This window comes from Amblyraja radiata, chromosome 13 (assembly GCF_010909765.2).
Source record: "Amblyraja radiata isolate CabotCenter1 chromosome 13, sAmbRad1.1.pri, whole genome shotgun sequence".
Classification (NCBI taxonomy): Eukaryota; Metazoa; Chordata; class Chondrichthyes; order Rajiformes; family Rajidae; genus Amblyraja; species Amblyraja radiata.
The window spans coordinates 36,129,469-36,155,577 of NC_045968.1; the positions used below are offsets into that span (position 1 = coordinate 36,129,469).

Below are 26,109 nucleotides of genomic sequence, written 5' to 3' on the forward strand. Positions count from 1 at the left end.
AGCCACTCACTCTCCCACTATCTTACCAACTCTCTCACTCACCCACTCACCCACACCCACTCACTCACTCTCACTCACCCACTCACTCACTCTCACACACCCCTCACTCACCCACTCACTCACCCACTCACTCACCCACTCACTCACCCCCTCACTCACCCCCTCACTCACCCCTCACTCACCCCTCACTCACCCCTCACTCACCCCTCACTCACCCCTCACTCACCCCTCACTCACCCCTCACTCACCCCTCACTCGCCCGTCACTCACTCGCCCGTCACTCACTCGCCCTAACTGCACTCGCGCCCGTCACTCACTCGCCCGTCACTCACTCGCCCGTCACTCACTCGCCCGTCACTCACTCGCCCGTCACTAGTGAGGTTTCTCAGAGAAATCTCTCATGCAGCATGTCATCTCTTATGCCTCATATTATTCTATCACTTATCAGTGAATCCTTCAACTCTCTGAAATTGCAATGAGCTGCCAAGAGCTTCAGTTCTGTTTAGAACAAATGTCTCCCCTCTTTCTTGGCTCCCTGTAAAGAATCAATACCTGTCGAAGGTCTCGTTCCTCACGGGTTAACAATGCTGTTCAAAAGCATCAAGAGCCTGCACTAGCGTCACTTCTTATACGTTGCCATCCGATGTCCGTGTCCCTCGCGGTTTTATCGTTTGGTAGAGCTCTCTCCCTTGTGGTCCAACTATTTACATGAGCATTTCCTCTTTATCTTATCATCCTTCCCTGCCATGCTCAAATCAACCTCGAGCTCAAACTCATCCCTCCATTGTCTCCACTCCATTGGAAGGTCCATTATATATCCGCATTCAGACTTCTTCAGCGATTCTTCCATCTTCACCTTTGCCTTCTAGAAACAAGCATCCCTTGGTTATTGGTCTTATCGTTGATGTGGGAACTGATGTGGTGCTTGAAGTGTTGTAGTTGCCTCTGAACTTGTAGATGGAACAGTGGTTTCTTTTTGTTCCTTTGATGTAGAGGTCACCGAATCACCTCCCCAGTCACCACCTTCAGCCATGATGTCCACAGGCGTTCACAAACTCTGTAGCTCGATGGCAATCTGCTGTCGCCGCTCCCCGGGCCCTGAGTCTCCCCGGCCGGGTAGAGGAGACTCTTTCCTCTCCTCTCCCACAGCCCGCCGCTGCTCCACTGCCATGTGGCGATAACCTGTAATGGAAAAGGCTGCAGGAGTAAACCTGGCTGGCGAGATCTATTTTCTTCAGTTCCTCTTCCAAGGAACCAGTCTTCAGTTCCTCATCTGGTACAAATTTTTGTGCGCAATCTCCCTCCACAGATCCAGGCCAATTGTTTGTCCCTCTTCTCCCACCTCCTGACTGTAAGGTAGCTTTCAACTCGATAATAATGGCAGATTATTATATAGTTACTTGTGCTGCCTGAGGTTGTTTCTATTGTCGTTGATGTGGGAACTGATGTGGTGCTTGAAGTGTTCTAGTTGCCTCTGAACTTGTAGACGGAACAGTGGTTTCTTTTTGTTCCTTTGATGTAGAGGCCACCGAATCACCTCCCCAGTCACCACCTTCAGCCATGATGTCCACAGGCGTTCACAAACTCTGTAGATCGATGGCAATCTGCTGTTGCTTCTCCCCGGACCCTGAGTCTCCCCGGCCGGATAGAGGAGACTCTCTCCTCTCCTCTCCCACAGCCCGCCGCTGCTCCACTGCCATGTGGCGATAACCTGTAATGAAAAAGGCTGCAGGAGTAAACCTGGCTGGCGAGATCTATTTTCTTCAGTTCTTCTTCCAAGGAACCAGTCTTCAGTTCCTCATCTGGTACAAATTTTCGTGCGTAATCTCCCTCCAGAGATCCAGGCCAATTGTTTGTCCCTCTTCTCCCACCTCCTGACTGTAAGGTAGCTTTCAACTTGATAATAATGGCAGATTATTATATAGTTACTTGTGCTGCCTGTAGTTGCTTCTATTGTCGTTGATGTGGGGACTGATGTGGTGCTTGAAGTGTTGTAGTTGCCTCTGAACTTGTAGATGGAACAGTGGTTTATTTTTGTTCCTTTGATGTAGAGGCCACCGAATCACCTCCCCAGTCACCACCTTCAGCCATGATGTCCACCGGCGTTCACAAACTCTGTAGATCGATGACAATCTGATGACGAATCTAATAGAATTTTTCGAGGATGTAACTAGTAGCGTGGATAGGGGAGAACCAGTGGATGTGGTGTATCTGGACTTCCAGAAGGCTTTCGACAAGGTCCCACATAAGAGATTAGTATACAAACTTAAAGCACACGGCATTGTGGGTTCAGTATTGATGTGGATAGAGAACTGGCTGGCAAACAGGAAGCAAAGAGTAGGAGTAAACGGGTCCTTTTCACAATGGCAGGCAGTGACTAGTGGGGTACCGCAAGGCTCAGTGCTGGGACCTCAGCTATTTACAATATATATTAATGATCTGGATGAGGGAATTGAAGGCAATATCTCCAAGTTTGCGGATGACACTAAGCTGGGGGCCAGTGTTAGCTGTGAGGAGGATGCTAGGAGACTGCAAGGTGACTTGGATAGGCTGGGTGAGTGGGCAAATGTTTGGCAGATGCAGTATAATGTGGATAAATGTGAGGTTATCCATTTTGGTGGCAAAAACAGGAAAGCAGACTATTATCTAAATGGTGGCCGACTAGGAAAAGGGGAGATGCAGCGAGACCTGGGTGTCATGGTACACCAGTCATTGAAAGTAGGCATGCAGGTGCAGCAGGCAGTGAAGAAGGCGAATGGTATGTTAGCTTTCATAGCAAAAGGATTTGAGTATAGGAGCAGGAAGGTTCTACTGCAGTTGTACAGGGTCTTGGTGAGACCACACCTGGAGTATTGCGTACAGTTTTGGTCTCCAAATCTGAGGAAGGACATTATTGCCATAGAGGGAGTGCAGAGAAGGTTCACCAGACTGATTCCTGGGATGTCAGGACTGTCTTATGAAGAAAGACTGGATAGACTTGGTTTATACTCTCTAGAATTTAGGAGATTGAGAGGGGATCTTATAGAAACTTATAACATTCTTAAGGGGTTGGACAGGCTAGATGCAGGAAGATTGCTCCCGATGTTGGGGAAGTCCAGGACAAGGGGTCACAGATTAAGGATTAGGGGGAAATCCTTTAAAACCGAGATGAGAAGAACTTTTTTCACACAGAGAGTGGTGAATCTATGGAATTCTCTGTCACAGAAGGTAGTTGAGGCCAGTTCATTGGCTATATTTAAGAGGGAGTTAGATGTGGCCCTTGTGGCTAAGGGGATCAGAGGGTATGGAGAGAAGGCAGGTACGGGATACTGAGTTGGATGATCAGCCATGATCATATTGAATGGCGGTGCAGGCTCGAAGGGCCGAATGACCTACTCCTGCACCTAATTTCTATGTTTCTATGTTTCTCCCACCTCCTGACAGGCGTTCACAAACTCTGTAGCTCGATGGCAATCTGCTGTAGCCGCTCCCCGAGCCCTGAGTCTCCCCGGCCGGATAGAGGAGGCTCCCTCCTCTCCTCTCCCACAGCCCGCCGCCGCTCCACTGCCATGTGGCGATAACCTGTAATGGAAAAGGCTGCAGGAGTAAGCCTGGCTGGCGAGATCTATTTTCTTCAGTTCCTCTTCCAAGGAACCAGTCTTCAGTTCCTCATCTGGTACAAATTTTCATGCATAATCTCCCTCCACAGATCCAGGCCAATCTTTTGTCCCTCTTCTCCCACCTCCTGGCTGTAAGGTAGCTTTCAACTCGATAATAATGGCAGATTATTATATAGTTACTTGTGCTGCCTGTAGTTGCTTCTATTGTCGTTGATGTGGGAACTGATGTGGTGCTTGAAGTGTTGTAGTTGCCTCTGAACTTGTAGATGCAACAGTGGTTTCTTTTTGTTCCTTTGATGTAGAGGCCACCGAATCACCTCCCCAGTCACCACCTTCAGCCATGATGTCCACAGGCGTTCACAAACTCTGTAGCTCGATGGCAATCTGCTGTCGCCGCTCCCCGTGCCCTGAGTCTCCCCGGCCAGATAGGGGAGACTCTCTCCTCTCCTCTCCCACAGCCCGCCGTTGCTCCACTGCCATGTGGCGATAACCTGTAATGGAAAAGGCTGCAGGAGTAAACCTGGCTGGCGAGATCTATTTTCTTCAGTTCCTCTTCCAAGGAACCAGTCTTCAGTTCCTCATCTGGTACAAATTTTTGTGCGTAATCTCCCTCCAGAGATCCAGGCCAATCTTTTGTCCCTCTTCTCTCACCGCCTGACTGTAAGGTAGCTTTCAACTAGATAATAATGGCAGATTATTATATTGTTCAAGCAACTGCTCCCTCTAGTCACCAGGAGAAGATACGGGGTGAGGAGATAGCGTTGTTTTATCAATGGGAGCTCTCCACGAGACATTCAAAGTCGTAGAAAGATAAATCATCAACACACACTCTCTTGATTAATAGTTTCTATATTGTCAAAGTAAAACAGTCAGATATTCATCCAAACTTCTTCTTGATAAGTACATTTTACCCTTGGTCAAACTCCAGCATGTGGCTCCGAAACATTAGATAATGTGTTTGGTGTTGGAAAGCTCTGACCATTGGTCGAAAGCTGTACCGTCCCACCATGCTTCCTCCGAACTAAATAAACTACAAGCTTCTTCCAAAAATCCCAGCAGCAAACACGCCTCCTACTACATAATATATCCCACCCACATAATTACAGGCAGACAACATTTAAAGGCAAATTCCATAATTTATCACACACAAAATTAAGCCAAACTGCCACTACATTCACTCCCTCACTCACTCATCTACTCACACTCTCACACACTCTCACTCACTCACACTCTCACACACTCTTCTCTCTCACTCACACTCTCACTCAGTCACCTACTCGCGCACTCACACGCGCTTACACTCACACTCACTCACACTCTCACTCCCTCACACTCACTCACACTCTCATTCACTCACACACTCACTCACACTCACTCTCTCACTGTCACACTCTCTCTCTCCGTCTCTGTCTTTCTCCGTCTCCGTCTATCTCTCTCTCTCTCTCTCTCTCTTTCTCTCTCGGTAACCATGTGCCTATGATCTCCAGTGAGCAAGTGTTTGAAGAAGCTCACATACAAAGATCTGGAGTTCCTACTCTTTTTTTCTCTCTCTTCCGTCATCCGTTAAACTTTAGCTGAAACACCAGTAATTAATATGTTCATCAGACACGGACTGCCCCGAACCACCATATTGGACACAGATGTTAAACACAAATTGCCTGCGGTGTCAGTGAAAACTTCTGTATGTATATTTTTGTAAATAGTTTTCAATATTCCTTGTTTTTAATTAGTTTTTAAGAAAATAGCAATTATTAATGAATTTCAGTGCAACAATTTGTTTTTTGAAATAAGGTTTTGAGAGATTTAACGCTCTAGGCTTTGGTGGCTGTTATTTTTCTGCTCTGACCTTAACCACTGCTCTCTGCGTGTTGTTTATTTGTTGTTCTGAGTTTATTTCCATGGTATGGATTAGGTATTGGCAGTACTGCCATCTCTTACACATCACTGATCCAAGCACAAGCCCGATTTCCCAATAAGCTGTTCATGCACTATTTATGGTAACTCCCTTCAATAACATTATGGAGATAGACACAAAGTGCTGGAGTAACTCAATGGGCCAGGCAACATATCTGGAGAAAAAAGCTGGGTAATTTTGTTTAGTTTAGAGATACAGCACGGAAACCGGCCCCTTCAGCCCACTGAGTCCATGCCGATCAGCGACCCCCACATACTAACGCTATCCTACACACACTTACTTACTTAGACTTAGTTCCTCCCACACTGTTGAGTGAATTAGGCAGCAAGCTTTGGCAATTCTGTTCGGTTATGTGCGACGTCTTCCACCCTCGATAGGTTAGCGTCCCGGGCTTCCAAATCCCACCAGAATGTTCACCTCGTGTTAGTTTTGGTCGCCTCTTTTCCTTCTTCCGTCAGCTTGCCATGTCATTGCTATCTCAGATGCACGTTCTGGTGACATTCTGAGTACATCCTGCAAATTTCATCCTGTGTCCCTCCATGTCCTGGCTGAGGGGCTTTGTTGCAGTTTCCCGGTAGATTTCCTCGTTTGTGATGTGATCTCTGTAGCTAGTCTTCAGGATCATCCCATCTGCGTTGTTGGGTTGCATCTAATTTGTTTTTCATTTTCACATTGATTTTCCATGTCTCACTGGCTCACACAGAGGGCTGTAGGGAGGACTGCGGACTGAAAGAGTTTGACTTTTAGCATCTTGGATATCCCACCACTAGACCATATTGGCTTCATTCGTCTGAAGACTGATGCAGCTTTACCAATTCGGGGTAATTTATCATTTTTACCGAAGCCAATTAAACCCGAGCATCTTTGGCGTGTGGGAGGAAACCGGAACACCTGGAGAAATCCCATGAAGGTTATGGGGAGAACGTAAAACTCCGTACAGACTGCACCCACAGTGTGGATCGAACCTGGGTCTCTGGCGCTGTAAGGCAGCTGCTCTAACATGGGTGACGTTTCGGGTCGGGACTCTCCTTCAGACTGAAAATAGAGGGGAGGGAACTAGAGGTAAGAATAGACTAGAAACATAGAAAAAAAGGTGCAGGAGTAGGCCATTCGACCCTTTGAACCAGCACCGCCATTTAATATGATCATGGCTGATCATCCAGAATCAGTACCCTGTTCCTGCTTTCTCCCCATATCCCTTGATTCCATTAGCCCTAAGTGCTAAATCTAACTCTCTTAAACACACGGACCAGTATAGAACAAATCAGGGCCAGCAATAGATGACCAAGGAAGGGTGGAGCCCATAATGGCCCATTGTTGGCTGGGGAACAAGTGATAACAAAGTCAACATGGATTTGTGCCTGGAAGGTCATGTTGGACTAATCATCTTGAATGGTGCTGGAGGATTGGCGTACTGCGCATGTTGTTCCATTGTTTAAAAAGGGTTCTAAGAGTAAACCTAACAATTATAGACATGTTAGTTTGACGTCAGTGGTGGGCAAATTAATGGAAAGGATATTTAGAGATAATATATATAATTATCTCGATAAACAGGGTCTGATTAGGAACAGCCAACATGGATTTGTGCCTGGAAGGTTTTGTTTGACTAATCTTCTTGAATTTTTTGAAGAGGTTACTCGGGAAATTGATGAGGGTAAAGCCGTAGATGTTGGCTATATGGATTTCAGTAAGGCCTTTGACAAGGTTCCTCATGGAAGGTTGGTTAAGAAGGTTCTATTGTTGGGTATTAATGATGGAGTAGCAAGATGGATTCAACAGTGACAGAATGGGAGATGCCAGAGAGTAATGGTGGATGGCTGTTTGTCAGGTTGGAGGCCGGTGACTAGTGGGGTGTCTCAGGGATCTGTGTTGGGTCCACTGTTGTTTGTCATGTACATCAATGATCTGGATGATGGAGTGGTAAATTGGATTATTAAGTATACAGATGATACTAAGATAGGTGGTGTTGTGGATAATTAAGTAGATTTTCAAAGTCTACAGAGAGATTTAGGCCATTTGGAAGAGTGGGCTGAAAGATGGCAGATGGAGTTTAATGCTGATAAGTGTGAGGCTACATCTTTTTTTTTTCTTCAAAAAATGTATTCAATTATTAAAAATAATATTTACACTACAATAAAACAAGCCAGAACCCACCACCATAATACAATACAAACATGTATCCATAATAAACTACTATACAACTATGTTACAATCCTTATTGAAGATACATTCAACGACCTGCGGAGCCCAACGGTCCCGGTACTCCCTCAGGGTGCCCGTAGATAGGGCATATTCCCTTTCCATCCGCACCCGGGCACGGACGTATCCCCGGAAAAGGGGCAGGCAGCCGGCTCGGGTAGAGCCCTCCGCTGTCTGGCGCCGTGACTCGCGGATGGCCAGCTTGGCCAGGCCTAGGAGCTTCCCAACCAGGACATCTTCAGCCCTACCCTCTCCCCTACGCACAGGGTGTCCAAAGGTGTGGATGGTGGGTGAAAAATGCAGCCAGAAGGCAAGGAGCAGTCCCTTTAGGTATTGAAACAGTGGCTGCAGCCTCACACACTCCATGTACACGTGGTACACAGACTCTTCCAGCCCGCAAAAGTGGCAGGCGGCTGGTGAGTCTGGGAACCGCGAGAGAAACAGGTTGCAGGGAACTCGGTGCAATACCCTCCACCCCAGGTCCCCAATGTAGAGGAGGAGAATCCCTGCGTAGAGGGACCCCCACCGGGGCCCCACCCTCGCGACCGGAAGGCAACACCGACCGCCACTTGGTGTCTGGATGGTGGACCAGGGCAAGGAAGTGCAGGGTTTGGAGGAGGAGCCCATACAGGACACGCCTCCCTGCGTCTCAGAGGGAGACGAAGGGTGTCGAGGAAAGGCGGCTCAAATTGTGTGAGGTGCTACATTTTGGCAGGGCAAATCAAAATAGGACGTACATGGTAAATGGTAGCAAATTGAGGAATGCAGTTGAACAGAGGGATCTAGGAATAACTGTGCATAGTTCCCTTAAGGTGGAGTCTCATGTAGATAGGGAAGTAAAGAAAAGTGTTGGTGTGCTGGCCTTTATAAATCAGAGCATTGAGTATAGAAGTTGGGATGTAATGTTAAAATTGTACAAGGCATTGGTGAGGCCAATTCTGGAATATGGTGTACAATTTTGGTCGCCTAATTATAGGAAGGATGTCAACAAAATAGAGAGAGTACAGAGGAGATTTACTAGAATGTTGCCTGGCTTTCAGCACCTAAGTTACAGAGAAGGGTTGAACAAGATAGGTCTTTATTCTCTGGAGCACAGAAGGTTAAGGGGGGAATTTAAAATGATGAGAGGGATAGACAGGGTTGACGTGGATACGCTTTTCCCATTGAGAGTAGGGAAGATTCAAACAAGAGGACATGATTTGAGAATTAAGGGACAAAAGTTTAGGGGTAACATGAGAGGGAATCTCTTTACTCAGAGAGTGGTAGCTGTGTGGAATGAGCTTCCAGTGGAAGTGGTGGAGGCAGGTTCGATTTTATCATTTAAAAATAAATTGGATAGGTATATGGACTGGAAAGGAATGGAGGGTTATGGTCTGAGTGCAGGTAGATTGGATTATGGGAGAATAAGTGTTCGGCACAGACTAGAACGGCTGAGATGGCCTGTTTCCGTGGTGTAATTGTTATATGGTTATATGGATGCAATTAACATTATTTCTGACCCAAAACATTGCCTATCCATGTTCTACAGAGATACTGTCCACCCAAGTATTTTGTGTAGACCAGCATCTGCAGTGGAGTAGTCTGAAGAAGGGTCCAGACCCAAAACGTCACCCATTCCTTCTATCCAGAGATGCTGTCTGACCTGCTGAGTTACTCCCGCATTTTTTGTCCAACATCAGCAGTTCTTTGTTTTCACTTTCTCCCTTCTACCCATTCTGCCCCCACTTCCAATTCCTCCGTCTGCACTGCATCTGCACCCAGGTTGAGGTGATCCAGACCAGGGCATCGGAGATGTCCTCATTCTTTAGGGAACGGGGGTTCCCCTCTTCGATTATAGATGAGGCTCTCACCAGGGTCTCCTCCACATCCGGCAGCACTGCTCTCACTCCCCATCCCCTACTCGTAACAAGGACAGAATCCCCCTTGTCCTCACCTTCCACCCTACCAGCCCCTATATGCCCCCCCCCCCCCCCCCCATTCACCTCCTTTCCCCATTTTGTACCGACATTTGATTCAGTAACATTTAAATGACGTAGGAAGGAACTACAGATGCTGGTTTGCATTGAAGATAGTCACAAAAAACAGCGGGTCGGACAACTTCTCTGGAGAAAAAGAACAGGTGACATGGATTCAACAGTGGCTGAATGGGAGATGCCAGAGAGTAATGGTGAATGGCTGTTTGTCAGGTTGGAGGCAGGTGACTAGTGGGGTGCCTCAGGGATCTGTGCTGGGTCCACTGTTGTTTGTCATATACTTCAATGATCTGGATGAAGGTGTGGTAAATTGGATTAGTAAGTATACAGATGATACTAAGATAGGTGGTGTTGTGGATAATGAAGTAGATTTTCAAAGTCTAGAGAGATTTAGGCCATTTGGAAGAGTGGGCTGAAAGATGGCAGATGGAGTTTAATGCTGATAAGTGTGAGGTGCTACATCTTGGCAGGACAAATCAAAATAGGACGTACATGGTAAATGGTAGCGAATTGAGGAATGCAGTTGAACAGAGGGATCTAGGAATAACTGTGCATAGTTCCCTGAAGGTGGAATCTCATATAGATAGGGTGGTAAAGAAAGCTTTTGGTATGTTAGCCTTTATAAATCAGAGCATTGCGTATAGAAGTTGGGATGTAATGTTTAAATTGTACAAGGCATTGGTGAGACCAATTCTGGTGTACAAACTTCGTCGCCCAATTATAGGAAGGATGTCAACAAAATAGAGAGAGTACAGAGGAGATTTACTAGAATGTTGCCTGGGTTTCAACAACTAAGTTACAGAGAAAGGTTGAACAAGTTAGGTCTTTATTCTCTGGAGCGCCAAAGGTTAAGGGGGGACTTGATAGAGGTCTTTAAAATGATGAGAGGGATAGACACAGTTGACGTGGACAAGCTTTTCCCATTGAGAGTAGGGAAGATTCAAACAAGAGGACATGACTTCAGAATTAAGGGACAGAAGTTTAGGGGTAACATGAGGGGGAACTTCTTTACTCAGAAGAGTGGTAGCTGTGTGGAATGAGCTTCCAGTGGAAATGGTGGAGGCAGGTTCGATGTTATCATTTAAAATAAATTGGATAGGTATATGGATGAGAAGGGTTATGGTCTGAGTGCAGGCAGATAGGACTAGGGGAAAATAATTGTTTGGCACGGACTTGTAGGGCCGAGATGGCCTGTTTCCGTGCTGTAATTGTTATATGGTTATATGGTTATAGGCGACATTTGGGTCCAGACCCTTCTTCGGACTCAAGTCTGTTGCCATCTGTAAAACATCTGTCATGTTTCAAAGGTCGACTTCCAAAATATATTGGACATTTGGGCACAATTCCAGAAAGTTTAGTTTAGAGGTACAGTGAAGAAACAGGCCCTTCAGCCCACTGAGTCCGTGCCGACCAGCGATTACTCACACACTAATACTAGCCCACAGACTAGGGACAATTTACCATTTTACCGAAGCCAATTAAGCTACAAACTTGTACATCTTTGGACAGTGGGAGGAAACCAGAGGCCCCGGAGAAAGCCCACTCAGTCACGGGCCGAACGTACAAACTCTGTACCAACAGGACCCGTAGTCAGAATCGAACCTGGGTCTCTAGCGCTGTGAGGCAACAACTCTACCGCTGCGCCATCCCTGAATGTATCCAACTGTAAATCCTTGGTGTTGTACCTGAATGAGCTTTCCAATTACACATAGTGGCGTTCTCTGTTACAGGATTCTCAGTAGGATTTACATTAGAGTGCAAGGATTTCTGGCTGCCCATTGCTATGAATCCAGCTGTTTTCCTTGCTGGTTCTGGTTAGACAGATGTTTCCCATAAAATAGTCTAATGACCCATATGAATTGGAGAAGTGAGATTCACAACTCACAATGCAGTCCAGAAATCAGTTGAGCATTTTGACGAATATGTTATTTTAAACATGATTATTGGTGGAATGTGCAACTTCTCATGTATGGTCTTTAAACTTTTCCTATATTGTCATCTAATTATGCTTCTAAACCGCTAGCCAAACAATGTTTAATCCCGATGAACTGTAATGATCAAAAATGGCTGATGCAAAACGTTGCAAAAGTCATGCTACATACCTTTGAGTTTTGCTTCTAGAGATACAGCATGGAAACGGGCCCTTCGGCCCACCGAGTCCATGCCGACCAGCGATCACCTGTACACTAGTACTATCCTACACACTAGGGCCAATTTACAGAAGCTAATAATCTGTACATCTTTGGATACCCATTCTAATAACTTTGCCTGCCCATTCCTTCCACAGATGCTGCCTGACCTGCTGAGTTACTCCAGCACTTTGTGTTTTGCTCAAGTTTCCAACATCAACATTCCCTGTGTTCACATTCTATTCTCACTTGGTTCTCAGATGCATTAAAACGTTTAGACTTTGAAGATTTCACCACCTTATTTCCTCTTACATCTTCAAGCTTTGCAAAGCCAAATAATTAGTTTAGTTGGGTGATACAGTGTGGAAACAGGTCCTTCGTTTCACCGAGTCCACGCCGGCCAATGATCATCCTACACACTAGGGACAATGTACAGAAGCCAATTAACCTACAAACCTGCATGTCTTTGGGATGTGGGAGGAAACCGGAGCACCCGGAGAAAACCCACGTGGTCATGGGGAGAACATAGGAACTCCGTACAGACAGCACCCGTAGTCAGGATCGAACCAGGGTCTGCCGTACCTAAGGTACTTAATGATAGACACAAAGTGCTGGAGTAACTCAGCAGGTGAGCCAGCATCTCTGGAGAACATGGATAGGTGACGTTTCACAGAGTGCTGGAGTAACTCAGCGGGTCAGGCAGCATATGTGGAGAACATGGATAGGTGATGTTTCACAGAGTGCTGGAGTAACTCAGCGGGTCAGGCAGTATCTGTGGAGAACATGGATAGGTGATGTTTCACAGAGTGCTGGAGTAACTCAGCGGGTCAGGCAGCATCTCTGGAGAACGTGGATAGGGAACGTTTCAGATCAGGACCCTTCTTCGGACTGATTGTGGGTGGGAGGGGGTGGATTGGAAACAAGAAAGGACCAGAACAAATCAGATTACCTCAGGCAAGGAGGACCCCTCATACAGAAACATCGAAAATAGGTGCAGGAGAAGGCTATTTGGCTCTTCAAGCCAGCACCGCCATTCAATATGATCGTGGCTGATCATCCCCAATCAATACCCCGTTCCTGCCTTCTCCCCATATCCCTTGATTCTGTTAGCTTGGAGCTATATCTAACTGAAAGGCTGATTAATTGCTAGGGATGGTGAGAATCTGGGGCACATATTGTGAACTGTGGGGGGGGGGGGGGGGGGGGGGGGGGGGGGGGAGAGCATATGTAGAAGTTTCCTTAACTCAGGGAATGCAATGTTTTCATCATTGGGTAATGAGTTGTTCCTCCATGTTGTGTACAGCCTCAATCTGGCAAAGGAGGAGGCCTGGGACACATTTCTTACGAAGTAAGTAAGTAAGTTTATTGGCCAAATATTCACATACAGGGAATATGCCTTGGTGCTCCACCCACAAGTAACAACATGACATACTGTGACAGTTACGAATGACTCAGAAAACACTAAACATTAATAATAATAAAACGTTAATGTTAAACACCATTGATCAAGCATGTGAACCAACAAAATACCAGATCAATGGGAGACTACAGATTTTTGGCTGTTGAGTGGAGCAACTACTCGTGGATAAAAACTGCTTTGACAGTCTAGAGTCGCCTTCCAGAGGGAAGTGATTCAAAGAGTTTGCGGCCAGGGTGAGAGGGGTCAGAGATGGTCTTACCCGCTCGCTTCCTGACCCTTGCAGTGTACAGTTCATCAATGGAGGGAAGGTTGCAGCCAATAACCTTCTCTGCTGATCAGACGATTCGCTGCAGCCTCCAGGTGTCATGCTTGGTGGCTGAGTCAAACCAGACCATGATGGAGAAGATGAGAACAGACTCTACGATGGTCGTGTAGAATTGGACCATCATTACCTGTGGCAGATTGTGCTTCCTCAGCTGCCGCAGGAAGCACATCCTCTATTGTGCCTGTTTGACTGTGGAGTCGATGGTAGCCCCCCACTTCAGGTCCTTGGAGATGATGGTTCCCAGGAACTTAAAAGACTCCACAGATGTGACTGTGGTGTTGTTGATGGTGAGTGGTGTGAGGGGAGGGGGAGCTCTCCTAAAGTCTACAATCAATTCCATATATGTACATGTATGTATCTGTACACTGTGAATGGCTCGATTGTAATCATGTATAGTCTCTCCGCTGCAAAAAGCTGTTCATAAGTCACAGGAGCAGCATTAGGCCATTCGGCCCATCACTTCCACTACGCCATTCAATCATGGCTGATTGTTTAAGAAAGAACTGCAGATGCTGGACAAATCGAAGGGAAACAAAAATGCAGGAGAAACTCAGTGCGTGATGCAGCATCTATGGAGCGAAGGAATGGGTGACGTTTCCGGTCGAGACCTTTCTTCAGACTGATGCGGGGGGGGGGGGGGGGGGGGGGGGTAGAAGAAAGGAAGAGGTGGAGACAGTGGGCAGTGGGAGAGCTGGGAAGGGGAGGAGAAAGCCGGGAGCAAAGATCTCCGCACTATGATCTTTGGCTAGGACTACCCCCACTTTAATCCTCGCCTCTCCTCTCCTGCGCTGTCCAATCCCCTCCACTCTCCCCTCTCCCCCTCCCGCTCCCTCTCTCTCTCCACCCCTCAAATCCAGCACCAAAGATAATTGTAATATAGTGGAGGTGAGATATTGTCCTCTCCTCTCCTCTACTCTCCGTTAATCACTTCTCCTCTACTCTCATCGCCTCTCCCACCCAGCGGAATCTTGGCTGGAATCAAATCCGACTTAAGGGGCTGTCCCACTGCGAGGACCTAATTGGCTAGTTTAGAAGAATTTGCCCTCAACTCATACTCGCAGCATGGTCGACACGAGGTCCTAGGAGGTCTTTGTAAGTCTCCTTCATGCTCGAGAGTAGTCCCCGCGTACTCGAGGCTTCAGCAAGGTCACGGTGTATTTTTCAACATAGAAACATAGACATTAGGTGCAGGAGTAGAGGTCATTCGGCCCTTCGAGCCTGCACCGCCATTCATTGTGATCATGGCTGACCATCCAACTCAGTATCATGTACCTGCCTTCTCTCCATACCCCTTGAGCCCTTTAGCTCCATACCCCTTCCATCTAACTCCCTCTTAAATATAGCCAATGAACTGTGGCCTCAACTACCTTCTGTGGCAGAGAATTCCACAGATTCACCACTCTCTGTGTGAAAAATGTTTTCCTTATCTCGGTCCTAAAGGGTTTCCCCCCTTATCCTTAAACTGCGAACCCTTGTTCTGGACTTCTCCAACATCGGGAACAATCTTCCTGCATCTAGCCTGTCCAACCCCTTAAGAATTTTGTACGTTTCTATAAGATCCCCTCAATCTTTTAAATTCTAGCAAGTACAAGCCGAGTCTAACCAGTCTTTCTTCATATGAAAGTCCTGCCATCCCAGGAATCAGTCTGGTGAACCTTCTATGTACTCCCTCTATGGCAATAATGTATTTCCTCAGATTAGGAGACCAAAACTGTACACAATACTCCAGGTGTGGTCTCACCATGACCCTGTACAACTGCAGTAGAACCTCCCTGCTCCTATACTCAAATCCTTTTGCTATGAAAGCTAACATACCATTCGCTTTCTTCACTGCCTGCTGCACCTGCATGCCTACTTTCAATGACTGGTGTACCATGACACCCAGGTCTCGCTGCATCTCCCCTTTTCTTAATCTGCCACCATTTAGATAATAGTCTGCTTTCCTGTTTTTGCCACTGAAGTGGATAACCTCACATTTATCCACATTATACTGCATCTGCCAAACATTTGCCCACTCACCCAGCCTATCCAAGTCACCTTGCAGTCTCCTAGCATCCTCCTCACAGCTAACACTGCCCCCCAGCTTAGTGTCATCCGCAAACTTGGAGGTATTGCCTTCAATTCCCTCATCCAGATCATTAATATATATTGTAAATAGCTGGGGTCCCAGCACTGAGCCTTGCGGTACCCCACTAGTCACTGCCTGCCATTGTGAAAAGGACCTGTTTACTCCTACTCTTTGCTTCCTGTTTGCCAGCCAGTTCTCTATCCACATCAATACTGAACCCCCAATGCCGTGTGCTTTAAGTTTGTATACTAATCTCTTATGTGGGACCTTGTCGAAAGCCTTCTGGAAGTCCAGATACACCACATCCACTGGTTCACCCCTATCCATGCTACTAGTTACATCCTCGAAAAATTCTATAAGATTCGTCAGACATGATTTACCTTTCGTAAATCCATGCTGACTTTGTCCAAAGATTTCACCACTTTCCAAATGTGCTGCTATCCCATCTTTAATAACTGACTCTAGCAGTTTCCCCACTACCGATGTTAGACTAACTGGTCTGTAATTCCCCGTTTTCTCTCTCCCTCCCTTCTTAAAAAGTGGGGTTATGTTTGCTACCCGCCAATCCTCAGGAACTGCTCCAGAATGTAAAGAGTTTTGAAAGATTATCACTAATGCATCCACTATTTCTGGAGCTACTTCCTTAAATACTCTGGGATGCAGCCTATCTGGCCCTGGGGATTTATCGGCCTTTAATCCATTCAATTTACCTAACACCACTTCCCGACTAACCTGGATTTCACTCAATTCCTCCAACTCCTTTGACCCGCGGTCCCCTGCTATTTCCGGCAGATTATTTATGTCTTCCTTAGTGAAGACGGAACCAAAGTAGTTATAACCAATAGTTATTCAATTGGTCCGCCATATCCTTGTTCCCCATGATCAACTCACCTGTTTCTGACTGCAAGGGACCTACATTTGTTTTAACTAATCTCTTTCTCTTCACATGTCTATAAAAACATTTGCAGTCAGTTTTTATGTTCCCTGCCAGTTTTCTTTCATAATCTATTTTTCCTTTCCTAATTAAGCCCTTTGTCCTCCTCTGCTGGTCTCTGAATTTCTCCCAGTCCTCTGGTATGCTGCTTTTTATGGCTAATTTGTACGCATCATCCTTTGCTTTGATACTATCCCTGATTTCCCTTGTTATCCACGGATGCACTACCTTCCCTGATATATTCTTTTGCCAAACTGGGATGAACAATTTTTGTAGTTCATCCATGCAGTCTTTAAATGTCTTCCATTGCATATCCACCATCAACCCTTTTAAAATTAATTGCCAGTCAATCTTGGCCGATTCACGTCTCATACCCTCAAAATTACCATTCTTTAAGTTCAGAACCATTGTTTCTGAATTAACAATGTCACTCTCCATCCTAATGAAGAACTCAACCATATTATAGTCACTCTTACCCAGTCTAAAATAGCCTGCTCTCTCGTTGGTTCCCCTACATGTTGATTTAGATAACTATCCCGCATACATTCCAAGAAATCCTCTTCCTCAGCACCCGTGCCAATTTGATTCACCCAATCTATATGTAGATTGAAGTCACACATTATAACTGTTTTGCCTTTGTCGCACGCATTTCTAATTTCCTGTTTGATACCATCCCCTCTTCACACTGTGTTTTTGATTTTCTGTTTTTGGATTGAATTCTGTTTTTAATTTGTGTCATTGTGATGTCTTTAATTACTTGTTTTACTCCGATTATATGTTTTTATTCCGATTACTATGTAAGGTGTCCTTGAGATTTTGTATGAAAGGCGCCCATTAAATATAAAATTTATTATTATTATTATTATTATCCCCAACTTCACTACTACTGTTAGGTGGCCTGTACACAACACCCACCAGCGTTTTCTGCCCGTTAGTGTTTCGCAGCTCTACCCATACCGATTCCACATCCTCCAAGCTAATGTCCTTCCTTTCCATTGCGTTAATCTCCTCTCTAACCAGCAACGCTACCCCACCACTTTTTCCTTTCTTTCTATCCCAACAATATCATAATCATTAATAGCTATCTGCACATTCAACTCATCCACCTTATTACGAATACTCCTTGCATTGAGACACAAAGCCTTCAGGCTTGTTTTTACAACGCTATTACCCCTGATACAATTATGTTGAAAAGTGGCCCTTTTTGATTTCTGCCCTGGTTTTGTCTGCCTGCCACTTTTACTTTTCACCTTGCTACCTATTGCTTCTACCCTCATTTTACACCCCCTGCCTCTCTGCTCTTGTACCCATCCCCCTGCCACATTAGTTTAAATCCTTGTGTGTGTTATATGTGTGTGTGAATATATATATATATGTGTGTGTGTGAATATATATGTGTGTGAATATATGTGTGTGTGAATATATATGTGTGTGTGTGTGTGTGTGTGTGTGTGAATATGTGTGTGTGTGTGTGTGTGTGAATGTGTGTGTGTGAATATGTGTGTGTGTGTGTGTGTGTGTGTGGATGTGTGTGTGTGTGTGTGAATGTGTGTGTGTGTGAATATGTATGTGTGTGTGAATATGTATGTGTGTGAATATATATATATATGTGTGAATATATATATGTGTGTGTGAATATATGTGGGTGTGTGTGCGTGTGAATATGTGTATGAGAATATATATGTGTGTGTGAATATATATGTGTGTGTGTGTGAATATATATGTGTGTGTCTGTGTGTGAATATATATGTGTGTGTGTGAATATGTGTGTGTGTGTGAATATGTGTGTGTGTGTGTGAGAATGTGTGTGTGTGTGAATATGTATGTGTGTGTGAATATGTATGTGTGTGTGAATATGTATGTGTGTGTGAATATATATATATATGTGTGAATATATATATGTGTGTGTGAATATATGTGTGTGTGTGTGCATGTGAATATGTGTGTATGAGAATATATATGTGTGTGTGAATATATATATGTGTGTGTGTGTGTGTGACTATGTGTGTGTGTGTGTGTGTGTGAATATGTGTGTGTGTGTGTGTGTGTGTGAGTATGTGTGTGTGTGTGTGTGAATATGTATGTGTGTGTGAATATGTATGTGTGTGAATATGTATGTGTGGGTGAATATATATGTGTGGGAATATATATGTGTGTGTGAATATATATATATGTGTGAATATATATATGTGTGTGTGAATATATGTGTGTGTGTGTGCGTGTGAATATGTGTGTATGAGAATATATATGTGTGTGTGTGAATATATATGTGTGTGTGTGAATATATATGTGTGTGTCTGAATATGTGTGTGTGTGTGTGAATATATGTCTGTGTGAATATATATGTGTGTGGCTGTGTGTGAATATATATGTGTGTGTGTGTGTGAATATATGTGTGTGTGTGTGTGTGTGTGTGTGTGTGTGTGTGTGTGTGTGTGTGTGGATATACGTGTGTGTGTGTGAATATATATGTGTGTGTGTGTGTGTGTGTGTGTGTGTGTGTGTGTGTGTGTGTGTGTGAATATGTGCGTGTGTGAGTGAATATGTGTGTGTGTGTGTGAATATATATATGTGTGCGTCTGTGTGAATATGTGTGTGTGTGTGTGTGTGTGAATATGTATGTGTGTGAATATGTATGTGTGTGTGAATATATATATGTGTGTGAGCAAACGGCCAATGTTCGCTAAGCATCTCCCTGGAAGATGGAGTTGGAAACAATGGTAAGTGCCTACCTGCAGTACATCGCGTGTAATCTATTTGGTGTAGCGTAGCAACAGTACGGGTCATGGGTCGTGACCTGACTGCCGTGAAACCTCCATATGTGTGTGCGTGTGAATATATGTGTGTGTGTGTGAATATATATGTGTGTGTGAATATTTGTGCGTATGTGTGTGTGAATATGTGTGTGTGTACATGTGTGTCTGAATATGTGTGTGAGTAAATATGTGCGTGTGTATATGTGCGTGTGTGTATGTGTGTGAGTAAATATGTGTGTGTGTGTGTGTGTGTCTGTGAATATGTGCGTGTGTATGTGTACATGTGTGTCTGAATATGTGTGTGAGTGAATATGTAAGTGTGTGCATGATTATGTGTGTGTGTGTGTGTGTGTGAATATGAGTGTGTGCATATGTGTGTGAGTACATGTGAATATATATTTGTGTGTGTGAAATAATATAGTATTTCGTAGTTCAGAGCTTATTTGTTATGTTTAATAGAGTGATGGTTGTCAGGAAGAAGCTGTTCCTCAATGTAGATGTTGCAGTTTTCAGTTTACAAAAGTCGGATGTGACTCCAGAAGTCGGGCATCAGTCAGTCCACAAGCTGTGAGAGTCAGTCCAAAGGCCATGAGTTAATCCCAAGCAGTGGCGTAGGGTGGGTTTTGAGCGCCCGGGGCAGTTTAAAGTATTGCGCCTCCTCATTAGCGGGGGGGGGAGAAGGGGAAGGGGAAGGAACGCGTGTTTGGTCTCTTCCTTCGGAGGATGCGACTTCTTTTGTAGTAATGGCGGAGCTGGCGGCCTAATGGCGGAGCTGGCGGCCTCGGAGCTGGGGCAGCGGCAGCGGCGACCAGAACTCGGAGCTCGGCAGCGGCAGCGGCAGCGGCGGCCTGGCCTCGGAGCTGGGACAGCTGTGGTTTGTACCTGGATGGATGCTAGCAGGAAGACACTTATCCTCTGCTGCTTCTGTCCAAACCATTTCTTCCAGTTATCGCTGGGGTGCGTCGCCCTAAAGGCCGTCAGGACCAGTATGGTTTTGACCAGAACACAAGACAGACACAGGACGAAGGAGACGCCGAACGCCGTGCGGCGCAACATACAAGACCAGTGGGTAGGTTCGCCAATGAAGGTCACGGAGCACAAGAAACAGCGGGTCAGCGCCCACAGAAGCAGGAAGCTCAGCTCGGAGTTGTTGGCTTTAACCAGAGGGGTCTCTCGGTGTCTGCAGAACAGGCCGGCTGTCAGTGCGGACATACAGACACCGGTCAGAGCAAGGGCGACCAGGGCCATGCCCAGGGTATCGGTGAAAGACAAATACTCCACACTCTTCGCAATGCATTGGTTCTTGACGTGGTTGGACCAGAACAGCGGAGAACAGCTGGTGCAGTCGGTGGAGTCTGAGAACAAAACGATCATGACTTTAGACTTTAGAGATACAGTGTGGAGACAGGCCCTTCGACCCGCCGAGTCCGTGCCGACTAGCGATCTCCATGTGCACTAGTTCTCCCCTACACATTAGGGCTAATTTACAGAGGACAGTTAACCTACAAACCTGCACGTCATTGGAGTGTGGAAGGAAGCGGGAGAACCTGGAGAAAACTCACGCGGCCACAGGGAGAACGTACAAACTCCACACAAACAGCACTCGTAGTCACATTGGAACCCGGGTCTCTGGCGCTGCAAGTCAACAGCTGCACCAAGGTTACTTGCCAACACCTCCAAATGTACTTTGTCTTCACCTGTAGTGTTACTGACCCCAGCCGCACAGGGGGTGCAGTCAAAGCAACAAACGGGCTTTCCGGGCCCTTTTCCTGGTTCCGGGCGGACAACTTTCAGAGCAGACTGCACGGGGAATCTTAAAGGAAGGACAACGAGGAATATTTGATCATCTCCATTTCTTAACGGGTAGTGGTGGAATTTATTCTAACTGTGCGGAAATATGATGTGAGGCTTATAGAGTCAGAGTCACATGACGTGGGAATAGGCCCTTCGGCCCAACTTGCCCAGACCGACCAACTACAACTGCCTGTGTTTGGCCCATATCCCTCTAAACATATCCTTTTCATGTACCTGTCCAAATGTTTCCTTAAAAGCTGTGAAAGTACCTGCCTCAACTACCTCTTCTGGCATCTCGTTCCAAACAACTACCAGCTATGGTGTACTTTGATAAATACAAGGTACCTGGGGAATTAACATACTACCGGAGTTCACTGGACTTTATCTTGCACCAACCAATATTGCCGTTATCCTGTATCTGTATTGTGGACGGCTCGATTATAATAGAATCATACAAACCCTTCTACCCATCTTGGCCACACCTACCAACATGTCCCATCTATATTAGTCTCACCTGCCCGCGTTTGGTCCATATCTCACTAGACCTTTCCTATCCATGTACCTGGAGTATTGTGTGCAGTTTTGGTTCCCTAATTTGAGGGACATTCTTGCTATTAAGGGGGTGCAGCATAGGTTCACAAGGTTAATTCCTGGGATGGCGGGACGGTCAAATGCTGAGAGAATGGAGTGGCTGAACTTGTATACTCTGGAATTTAGAAGGATGAGAGGGAATCTTATTGAAACATATAAGATTATTAAGGGTTTAGACACGCTAGAGGCAGGAAACATGTTCCCGATGTTGGGGGAGTCCAGAACCAGGGGTCACAGTTTAAGAATGAGGGGTTGGCCATTTAGAGTGGTGATGAGGAAACACTTTTTCAGACAGAGAGTTGTGAGTCTGTGGAATTCTCTGGCTCAGAGGGTGGTGAGGCCGGTTCTCTGGATACTTTCAAGAGAGAGTTAGAGCTCTTAGGGATATGGGGAGTCAGGGGATATGGGGAGAAGGCAGGAACGGGGTACTGATTGTGGATGATCAGCCACGATCACATTGAATGGTGGTGCTGGCTCGAAGGGCCAATGGCCTACTCCTGCAACTATTGTCTATTGTCTACCTACAGTTTCTAAATATATCGTAAATGTTAACGAAACATGGATAACTATGATCTGACAATGCAGAAAACATGTAGCAAAATCGGTCAGCTTCAACTGGCACTCTTACCCGTCGTGTACCATCGCTCCAGACAATCTGATATAGGTTCAGCACAAGTGCTTTACCAGGAGGTGCAGACCCATTGTAATATCCAACCGTCCTAACTTCTGGGTTACCATTTGCATTCACTTGCTAGTTTACAAATTCATAAGCGGCTCCTGGGTTCCCTTGCTCATCAAGATGCACCTTCTCGCCAGCCTTTGTTGTGAAGTAGACTGACTTCATGTAATGGAGCAGCTAAAATTAAATCAAGGAGTTTACCTTAAGGTTAGAGAGTTGTAGTGTCAGAGGTAACTAATCTACAAACCCCACTCCTCCCTCATTTCCCTGTGCCGCACCCTGACTCACACCCTTTCCTCACCTCCCGCTTCCCTCCACCAATGTACCGTTCTCTAGCTTCACAGGTGTTAACTCGTCTATCCTTATCTCACTGCCATTTATCCAGCCATCTGCCTGACAAACATCGGCCTCATCTGTAACCTGTCACTCGCCAGGCTTTGCCCTGCCAACTATACCCCTCTCCCCTACCCATGTTCTCCAGAGATGCTGCCTGACTCATTGACTTACTCCAGCACTTCATGTCTTCTTATAGCCATGGAGTCGTTCTGACCCCTCGTCCCTGCCGTCCAAGATCCCCTACCTAACCAAATGCGATCGACCCGCGTTTGACCCATATCCTTCTAAGCCTTTCCTATCCATGTACTTGGCCAAGTGTCATTTAAATGCAGTTATTCTACCTGCTGCAGCTACTTCCTCTGGCAACTAGTTCCACAGAGCAACCTCTCTTTGTGCGAAAAAAGATTTCCCTCAGATTCCTGGTAAATCTTATCTCTCTCAGCTTAAACCTATGCCCTCTATTTCTTGCTGTCTATTCGTCCTGTCAATGCCTTCAATTTCTCCTACATCCCTACACGAACACCCCTTCGCCTCCTGTGCTCCAAGGAAGCAAGTACGAGCCTGCCCAAACTCTCCAAAAAGGTTTACAGAATTTTTCTGGGGAGATGGATGTTCAGATTTCACAGCGCAGTAACTTGACAGGTTTACTTCCGAAAATGACATAAAATGATGGAGCAACCCAGCGGGTCAGACAGCATCTCTGGAAAACATGGAGTTACTCTAGCAATTGGTGCCTTTCTTCATGTAAACCATCATCTGCAGCTCCTTGTGTCTATAGCTTTGTTTCTACATTGACAAATGCATTATATCGGATGGAATTCAATGGAACTCATTGCTCACCTGCCACGGTTGAAAGGTGGAAGGAAATATGTGCACACGCGTTGCCCATGAATGGTCCTTGCCGTTCCACACACGAAAACATGTCGTTCAATGCGTGAGCAAAAACATAGACTGCCTTGCCTACAATGTAGGAGTTCCCGTCCATGGATAGGTCGGCGTAGACGTTGTGTATTTTTTCCAGGCTTTCATTTCCACTGCAGTGCGGGAGGTGGGCAAATTGACCTATTTGGTTTGCCACGGTGTCCACACGAAGCGTGTACCTAAATGTTGTTTCACAGAACTCCCTCACTAAAGGATTACCGGGAAAAAATGAGAAGGATGAACTGCGAGGAGGAAGTCCTTCAGCCACGGAACCTGCACCGCACGCACCGCAATTCCCATTGCCCCAGCGAGGAAAGTCGAGCGGTTGTCCACGCCAACAATGTCCGCTGTCATCCAGGCTTCGCTGCCCACCCATTGCACCCCGCTGAGGTTCTGCCGTGAAACCTCCTTGAATAAAACGCGCATTTCCCCAGGCCCAGCAAAAGCCACCGCCACTCTGGTGGTGGCCGCTTTCATCGCTTGGACAATCCTGGTGATCTTGTCCGCGGGATCAGTCCTGTGCAAAGATTCGGAAAAGGCGATGCAAATACCCAACTTCTCAGCAGCCTCTAGAAACGTTCTCATCCCCGAGTTGCCATAGTCATCGTTGCTGTGAATCGTTCCAATCCAAGTCCATCCAAACCTCTTCACGAGATGTACCAAAACCTTGGATTGATGGTAGTCACTCGGTATCGTTCTATGAAACGTTGGATATTGATTCTTATCGCTCAGACACCCACAGGTGGAAAAATAACTAACCTGCATCACAATTGGTTTACCGGTGAATATGTTCCATATTACTAGATATTGTAAACAAATTGACATCAAAGAAGTCCTAACACGACTCCGTATCAGTGATAAAACTGTATCTTTCCCTTTGCCCTACCTCTTGTACTTGACTTTGACTTTATTGCAGCCATGAATAGTATTAACTGATCTGTTTGTACAAGAGAAAGAACAAAAATCATCGCTATATCTCGGTACAAGTGACAATAATAAACCCAAACCCGGTGATTGATCATTTGGTTCCACTTACGTGATCATAACCACAAAAAAATATTACATTTACGAGGATGTTGCCAGGGCTCGAGAGCCTGATCTACAGGGAGAGGTTGAGCAGGCTAGGAATTTATTCCTTGGAGCGCAGGAGATTAAGGGTTAATCTTATAGAGGTGTGTCAGATCACGAGAGGAATAGGTCGGGCATTCCTCAATACTGAGGAATTGAGTCAGAACTCCTGTGTTTTGCGAAGATCAGAGTATTTTGCCCAGGATATGGGAGTCGAGAACCAGAGGACATAGGTTTAAGGTGAGGGGCGGGGTGGGGAATTTAATAGGAACCTGAGGGGTAGATTGTTTAATCAAAGGGTGGTGGGTGTATGGAAGGAGCTGCCCGAGGAGGTAGTTGAGGCTGAGACAATTAGAAGGTTTAAGAAACATTAGGACAAATGCATGGATTAGGCAGGTTTGGAGGGATATGGACCAAACGCAGGCAGGAGGGACTAATGTAGATGGGATATGTTGATCGGCAAAGGCAAGTTGGACCGAAAGGCCAGTTTCCACGCTGTATGAATCTATGTCTCTATACAAAACAATGCTTTTCACTGTATCTAGGTACACATGACAATAACAGACCTAAACTGGTGTCCCGTTGATTGATCAGGTAGTTCCGCTCAAGTGATGGTAACCAAAGTAATAGAACATAAAACAGTAGTGCCGCACAGGAATGGGTTCTTTGGCCCACAGTGTCCGCGCTGAAAGTGGTTAGTTTAGTTTAGTCTAGTTTAGTTAAGCATAGTGATGCGATGTTAAACGAATGTCCCCGGCCTGCACATGCCCCCCATATCCCTCCATTCCCGCATATCCACGCCACTATCGTATCTGCCTCTCCCGCCACCTTTGGAGCACGTTCCAGGCACTAATCAGCCCCTGTGTAAAACAACTTACCCCGCATATCGCCTTTAAACTTTGCGCCTCTCATATTGAAGCTATACCTTCTTGTCTTTGACATTTCCACCATGGGGAAAAAGTTCTGACTGTCTACCCTATCGCGACCTCTCATATTTTGGCTACTTCCAGCAGGTCTCCCTTTATCCTCTGACATTCCGGACAAAACAATCCAGCTATTCCCCGTGGCATGTAATCCAAGCAGCATTCTGGTAACTTGGACCAAATCTCACCAGTGGTATTTTAAAAGGTCCGATGGTTCTTGCAAGGGCGATGGACACCGAGGAGCCGGCGCCACCGACGATCCCAGAGACGTTGAGAGCGCCGTCACACACTTGGTCCATGTACGTTTCCTGCTGCCCATTGAACAGAGCCAAGGCCACTTGTGTGGCGATCTTGGGCGAGTCACAGTCGTCGTGAATCCGTTAACACATGGTCATGTTCGGGAAGACTCGCTCGCTTCTGTTGACTTCCTCGATTGCAAAAACCATGGTCAGCAACAGGCGGAAGGCCATTAAATCAAA

The 26,109-nt window shown here is 45.9% G+C and overlaps 1 pseudogene; it reads right to left on the reverse strand.

Moving 5' to 3' along the window:
- Positions 1-1,505: 1,505 nt before the first annotated feature.
- On the reverse strand, positions 1,506-26,109 carry LOC116979488 (annotated as a pseudogene).